We start from the raw sequence: 8,561 nt of genomic DNA, 5'->3' as shown, positions 1-8,561 counted from the left end.
AACCCATACCTTTTATGACGTTCAAATCCTTGAAGTTGCTGTCCAAACCTGCTCCAACACTCATGTCCAAACCCAAGTTTCAACACCAAACATTTGACGAAAAATCTCCTTCCTTTGCCTAACGTTTTTGATTAGTTGTTTGTTTAAAATTTTCGTTGCGAGTTCTTCAAGTGTGAAGAACTTTGGTTTATCTTCTGTTCTTGTACGTTATTTTGCAGAGAGAATGTGACTGAGAGTTTGTTTGATCGTGAAAGTGAGAGATAGACGTGAGAGGAGAGATTTATCTTAGGCTTAGGATTCTAGTTTAGGACTTAGTCAAATAGGGTTTAGTTAAATATTAAAAAATATGATTTCCCTTTTATTTTAAATCAGTCAATAAATAATAAATATTAATAAATTACATTAATTTACCAACTTAAATAAAAAAACAATTTAAATCATCGCTTCCATCTAGGTTCGAACCTGGGTGGAGCAAGACTTCACTCTAAGAGCCAATTTTCGCTCCTCTCTCCCCAATATGCCCCTCCACCTTATTAATTTAATAATTAATTATATATTTAGGGTAGTTAGATACTACCCTTAGATTAGAAAAATACCATTTTACCCCTAGACCCTCCAAACTTAAGATTTCCCCTTTATAAATTCGGTAAATACTTATGCGAGTAAATCTTCATATTTGGGAGCCCTACATGGATGGAACCAACTTTCGTAGCTCAACTAAATCACCAAGTTAGTTGGCTTTTCTCCCGTAAGGGTTCAGAGTTCTGGTTCTACGCACATCAATCCATGTGAACCCGGTCTAATCGTAGGCATTCTATACACATTAAGCATTATTTAGCATAGCCATTTTTAGGGTTGTTATAGTATGCCAATCCTCTTTACCTGCGTCTGCATCATGATACTATGCAGTATAAATGCCATCAGTACGTTGAATGTACGAGCATGCAAGTTTGAAAGCTAAACAACATAAGCTATTAAGAGTATGAAAGAACTAAAGAACTCACCAGGCGCAACTCAACATAGACAGACTCATTTCAATATAAAGCAATTTGAAAGCTAGTGCAATATAAAGAAAAGTTATCTAAAACATATTGTAAACTCTGTGTACGTAAAGACACAATAACTATGAGATGTATGTAAAAATGCAACGAACTGATGTAATAAAATGTAATAACTTCTATGGGAGTTTCTTTACCCGGTAACCATCACCTAAGAGCTACAATGATGATACAACGATGTACCTCACACTGAAAGATTATCGTATACCCAGCCAAATGTATAAGACCTGAACTGACCAATGGATCCACTAGACTATTTAGAAAAGGATTCATCCAAAAAGTATGACCCTTTTCTACCCATTTTTGTTTCATGGTTTATGGGGCCTATGAGTTATTTGAACTCTCCCCTAATTCGATACTCAATACTACTCCCAAAATATATTGTCTCTTATGTTTAAAAAAGACACACTCCTTCTGTGATTTGATATTAGTGCTCAAAACTTAGCTTTAAGACTATCTTGGAGTTCTCTGTTTCCCTGCTTGCTTTAGTTAGAAAGCTATTACTCTTTTCTGAAAATGAGACCGAAGGGTCTTTTGAAATCTCACTTTCCTTTTTTATTTAAATATGAAAATATGTATTTTAAACCTCTTTTGGAATACATAGTCCCCATATAGTCCTTTGAACAAAGTACTTCAATTTTAATCTTTACTAAACTTAACTCTTAAGTCTTAAAACAAAGTTAAAACATTTGTAAAAAGACTCTTGAAAACTTTGATGAACTTTACTTGACTTGACTCTCAACTTTTATCTTGTCTCTTACTTTGAATTTGAATCTTACACAATACTTGAATTTAATTATGGATTCAAGGAGTATTATTTGTTTTGGAGGGATCTCTTGATGTTTAGGAATGATTTCGAAAAGCTAAACTTATGAAAAGTTATGAAATCACCATCGTGGATCAAGTCTGCGACGCGGAAATGCTACCATAAGATATTCGCGAGAAGTACTCGTTCATCTCCGCGAGCGAAGCTGATTTTCGCTCACTGGGGGAACAAGTTTGAGACGTGGACTTATTTCAGGCAAGCTGTCCGACTTTTTCCTTCTTCATTTTTCAACCCCAATTCTTTAAAACACGAATATCTTCCTCAAAATGATTTTTGATCCCGATACCCAACATTAATAATCATGAACCTAACTCAAAGAAACTCAAAAACTCCACAATTAAGGTCTCAATACTCCAACATTAAACTCAATTAAATAACACACTTATATTCAAGAATAGAAATCAAGAACATCAACTTTCAATCGTTTTTAGAACAGGTTTCACTGAATTAAACACGTTTGGCACATCGATGAACAAACCTAATTGCTATGAGAGACTCACATACCTTTTAGGGATCACCCCAAAGAAATCCACAACCAATCAATTGTTTCTTGGAAAATTCTTGTTTCTCTTCTTGTTCTTTTTTTGCGTTCTTTCTCCAAAAGCCCTAACGTTAATTTTCAACTTTATAAGCTGAACCAAGTCTGATTTTTACCCCACTTGATCCCTTAAAATGAATTAATTTAATTAGGTATGTAAAAGACAATCTTGCCCTTCTCAAATCCTGATTGCCCTTTCCTTAATCCAATAATCCAACTTCCGAAAGACATAACTCACTCATAAGGACTTTAAATAGCCAAAACATGGAAGCGTTGGAAATTTTGTTCCAATATCTTTCTAACAATGTATGGAACTACACCTACATCCTCCCGACCTAGGAGTTATGATCGTTTTGAAGTTGACCAAAACTCAACTTTAACTTACTACCATTTTTCCAGATTTCCTCATACTTTCCGAAAATGATTATTCTCAAGTTCTTAGCTTCTTTCTGGCTATTTCAAATTGTGAGATGTTACATTAAACAATTAATTCAATCCTAACAAATTAACCAATAAACTCCAAAATGATTTAACATGTATTAAAAATGCAGTACACAAATATTGAAGTTGAATTAGAATAGAGAACTATGCATGGATTAAAAAGTGTAACTAATGAAACACCAGAGAATAATCTATAAGCTTATATCAATAATGAATTGAACAAGTAATCTAATAGAACCAAATAATAAACTACAAAATGAATTAAATTTGTGTTCGAATTGCATATTACACAATATTAAAGTTGAATTAGAAGAGAAAATTAACAATGAAAAACGTGACTGAGGACAAACAAGACAATAATTTTTAGACTGAAATAAACTTATATTATTTAAGAATAAATTATGTATTATAAGTGTCTGATATATTATTTTTGTTTGTATTTAGACGAACGTGAGTGGTGTTTGTAATATGTATTGTGTCTGTATTATAAATGTATTACAAGTTTTTAAAAAAATTATTTTGGTTCATATAACTATGAAAAAGGAGTGAAGTTTGTATATGTATTGTTCATGATTTTAAACAATTTAAATACAATTATGAAAAATATCTAATACAATTTTAATACAATTGCAATATGATTTCATTAACTTTACCTTTTTTGAAGTTCCATTCTTATATTTCTCCTAAAATCAATTATAAAACTTAATCAACCGTCTTAAAAATGAGATATAAATTCCAAAAGATATTTTCAATTATTTGTAGGAACTACCTATCAAAACTAAACACAAATTCGTAAAAATCAATAATGAATTCCAAGTTTGATGTTTTATAATGACTAGAGGTGTCAAAAATGAACCCAAACATAGGTAACCCGCCCAGAATTTTAAGGGTCGGGCTCAAAATAATTTGAATTGGGTTCAATCTCAACCTATTAAAACTTAACCCAATTGATGAGAATTCTCAATTAAGCCTAATTCAATCTCCAATTTCAACTCATTTTAAAAACTTTATTAAGATATATTTCTATATTGAAAGCATGAATTATTATCTATTTAACATCTTGCAGAATTTATCTATCAATTTGTTACTTTTTAACACAAAATTCTTAAACAGAAATTCAAATTGTGATTATAAAAGTTAAATATCAATATGTTAAATTATTGAGATTAATCGGGTCAAGTTGGGCGGGTCAAGACCCAACCCGTTTTTTTCCATTTGAGCCAAGCTAATTTGAGCCCAAAGTAAACATAGTCGGGTCAAGACCCAACCCGATTTCTATTCAACCCATTTTAATATTTCCAGTTTCAACCCAAACCGCCCATTTGATACCCCTAATAATTACCATCAATGCTGACCTCTTGCTTATGTGATTTTAATGATTTGAAATTTATGCTTAAAAATGTGACTTTGTACAAATTTCTGGACTTCCTGTTCCGCTATTCATCTTTTTTTAAAAAAATAAAATTAGTGACATATGGGCAGAAACTAATTGAGAATGGTTAATTAGATGAAAAGTTCAAAGAAGAAGAAGAATTAAAAAAAATAACGCCAAAGAAAGAGACAAGGAAGTGAACGAGTAAAAAAATGAAAGAGATGAAGAAGCATAAAAGTAAAAAGAAAGAAAGAGACGAAGAAGCAGAAGAGTGAAAAGAATAAGAGGAAAAAGGGTTGATAAAGAGGCGAAGGCGGTACAATTTTCTTAATTCTAAAAAAATGTTATATATAGTTAGAAAAATTATATTGACATATATGGTAAATAATTTTATAATATAGTATAATTATGTGACTTATCTATTATGTAAAAATGCCAAAACTAGGACGACCAATGGTACTGTGGATATTATATTATATTCTAAGGTTTTTTTCCCAATCCTTTCTTCTACACTCTTCCACGCTCTTCTTTGCTTACCACTAACAAAGTCGATGCTCTACTCAACAAAGTTAAAACTTTGAGTCAATTCTTAACTAGGTATTTTAATTGCAGGTAATTTTTCTCTCAATTTTTTCTTTAATCCTCTTAAAATTCTTCTCAAATTTTTAAAGGGCGAGAGTTTCAGAATTTTTTTTAAGAACAAACAGGTCAAATAATCTATTTTTGTATCTGTTCCAGTGTATTCAAGAACCAAATGCTATATGAATAGATCTATAGTTTTTATGGTATTATAATAATGATTAGGGAGGCATGGCTCAAGCTCTCTTTGTCAAATAACAATGCGGCATAAAAGCAACAGATTTGTGTTAAGCTCTGGGTCTCTACCATTTTTGTCCATAGATTGACGTTAGGCATCCATCTTTAAACCTCGGTACAAAATCTAGCTTTATTTTTCTATTTTTTTTTATCTCTAACCTCGGTACGAATTTGATACCGAAAAGTCAAATTCTTCAGTTTCCTCCTCTAGGTTCTAGTCTCATGAGCTTATCAAAAACAACAAAAAATATCTTGCACCACCACTTATATAAACCCTGAAGGTACATTGGTTGAAGCTTTTTTATTATAAGCTTCTGTGTACAAGTAAATTAGCTATTTTTGACATTATGTTGGCATGGCTGATGCTGATGAATCAATTTTTTATGATCTATTTCGGCACATGCATCTTCATGAGGTTCTTTTTAAGGAATTTTAGCCCATTAGTTTCAACTGACAAAGATGTAGGATTAAATGTACTTAAGATTCTTGTAATTGAAGTTATAGAGCATTATTTTAGTTTTGAGTTATTTCTGAAGATGTTTTTTAGAGAGTTGTTTTATCTGTTGATTCAATTCTAATGAGCAAAACTTTTAATTTATAGTCACATGTTTTTGTTGTGTGTGTTTCTTATCTGCTATGATCGAATTTGATTTTCAATTAATTTTCTATACTATTAATAGATAAAATTGGTCTTTACATCTCTTTTAAGATTTCTTTCATCCCTAAATATTTCTTGTAGAATATCAGTAATAGTGCTTTGTAGAATTTGAATAAACTAATGAAGCATCTCAAATGATGCGAAATATATATAAGTCAGACTATGGTCCAATTTTCATAATAATATTAAAAAATAAATTGGTATTTTAACTTTTTTCTAAAGATAATCAAATATTTTAAATTGATATTATTATGTTTATGTTAAATAATTTTTCTAAAAAACAATAATATTTAACCTAAGTTACGATAACCACATATTAGCGGGCGCTTCAAATTCCTTAAAGACCTTCTTGAAGCGTAAATAAGAACCTTTTACCTATTTTTTCTAAATTCACCAAGACTTAATTTTGTTAGATTCTTTTAAATTAAGTATCTTAATTTATTTAAAAAATTAAGTGGCGACTCTTTTCAAAGTATTTTTCTAAAAAATATTTTATACTTAGAAACATTTCAAAGAGTGATTTTTCTAAAGATAGGAAAATTACGACATAAAAGAAATGACGACTCCGCGAGGGATGTAATAGGTCCTAACCATAACAGACTTATGTTAATTATTAAGATTTTAAGCATATGCTACTTGATTACTTTATTTTACATGCCCAATGCTTTATTTTTCATGCTTATGTGATATAAATTTTTTATTTGTTATTGTTTATCTAAAATATTTATTTGTTACTACTTTATATAAATTGTGTATTTGTTATTGCTTTCTAAACTTTCATTTCGTTAATACTTCTTCCAATTTCAGAAAATTCACACAATCACACGTACACACGAGGTGTGTTTTACCCACCCGCAAATTTGTTTGAAAATCCCAAAAGTTAGGAGAGTTGGTAATATGTGCGGGGTGTACAAATATTTTTCTGTTTGACCGCGTAGCCTTCTCACTTGAGTTTTTCACTCGGGAACCTTGTATCTAGTAAAACTATTCTTAGTCAACTAGCATAGAGCGAAACCAAATCTCTTTAATCGCATTGAACTAAGATGACCCAACACCTAAGGCGTGTTGAGCTCATTAGAGAGACTACCTTGAGTCCAAAACGGCCCATGGACTAAACGGACGACCATACTAATATGTTTAAATTTGAAGGATGTATACGTTGTTTGGAAACTCATTGTCTCTCGGCAAACAATATAAACATCCTTCAAACGTTAGACCTACCTTTGGCTTGAAAGGTCACATGTATGTAAGAGGCATTATATATTGTTTGTGTTAAATGTTACAAATTTTGTTTCATTTGTGCTTGTTTGACCTATGTGTTTATATACATATGTTTTTCTTTAAACATAATTAATCCATTCCAAAATCTTAGAACGTTATTTAACATATAAACTCAATTTTCAAGCCTTCCAAATACTCTTTGGTTCCACTCTCGAAATACGTTAAAATCACTCAAGTTCTAGGTTCAATAGAGCTTTAAAAAATTTATAAGTACAACATTCAAATTCACATTGAACTCATCATTCTTGTAAATTATTTTTCACACCTACCTAGTCGGCGTTACGAAATATTCCGTCTGTCTCATCTCAATTTTGAAATGTCTTTATTATAAAAAGGGCTTTTCAATTGAACCTTCTAAAAGTTCAACATTTGAATCTTTGCTTAAATCATATAGTTCGTTTTATTCAAATTTCGTTCTTTCCTTAAAGTTTTAGTTCACAAAATGATCATTTTTTTCCATTTGATCACTTTTTAGAGTCTCCGCCTCCTCGACTTTTGGACTAATTTGTTTTAAGGGATAAGAATCAAGCTATTCAATCAAAGTCTAATAGGTATAGCCTTGGAGTGGTACTCAGAGTAATATTTGTCTAAATGGCGTACTTGGGATGATCTAGAGAATGCTTTGCGGATCACTACAAGTTTCACCTTGAGATCGCTCCTGATAGGATCTCTATTACCAAGCTAAAACCGAAGTCCACTGAATGCTTTCAAGAATATGCCATTCGTTGGACGGAAGAAGCTGCTAGGGTGCATCCACCTATGGAGGAATAAAAAATGATCACCTACTTCATTCAAGCTCAAGACTCAGAATACTATGAACGTATGGTGACCATGGGTTGAAAGACATTCACTGAAGTTATCAAGGCTGGAGAAATGATTGAAGACGATCTCAAGATAGGCAGAATAGCAAGTCACTCCTCATCTCAATTAGCTAATAGGGGATATCAAACTGGTTCATTAGGAAAGAAAAAGGAGAAAGAAGTCATGATGTTAACGTCTCGGGGAACTACCTCATACAACCATCAACCACCTCTAGCCTATCCTAATTCACAATACTATGTTCGCAACAATAAAGCTACATTTCGTTCTCCAAGACTAATGCAAAATTCTCAAAAAAAATCGCCTCTTCCTAATTTTTAGAAAAAGCCTCCTAGGATATTCACTCCATTGTATGAGACAAGGACTCAACTTTTTGAGAGATTGAAGGAGGTCGAGTACTTCATCCAGTGGAAGCCAAGATTGTGAATACTTTAGCCGAGTGCTATGACTCAAATAAGCGTTGTGCTTATCATTCTGGAGTTGTTGGACATGATACAAAGAAATATATCACTCTCAAACACAAAATTCAAGATCTAATTGACAAAGAGGTGGTAAACTTGCACATGCTCCAGCAAATGTCAACACAAATCAACAGTCACAACCCGAAAGCATCCCTTAGAAGTTAAGGAGAACCCTCGTTTCATGACTGGGCGTACTTGACACTTTGGTTTCTTGTAGAAGCCCTTTAACTATCGTTCATTACATAAGATATGAAAAGTAGTGCGGAATTAAAACTTTTCAAGAACATTTGA

The sequence above is a fragment of the Solanum pennellii genome, chromosome 12 (assembly GCF_001406875.1).
Source record: "Solanum pennellii chromosome 12, SPENNV200".
Classification (NCBI taxonomy): domain Eukaryota; kingdom Viridiplantae; phylum Streptophyta; class Magnoliopsida; order Solanales; family Solanaceae; genus Solanum; species Solanum pennellii.
Note: the sequence above shows the minus strand (reverse complement) of the source record.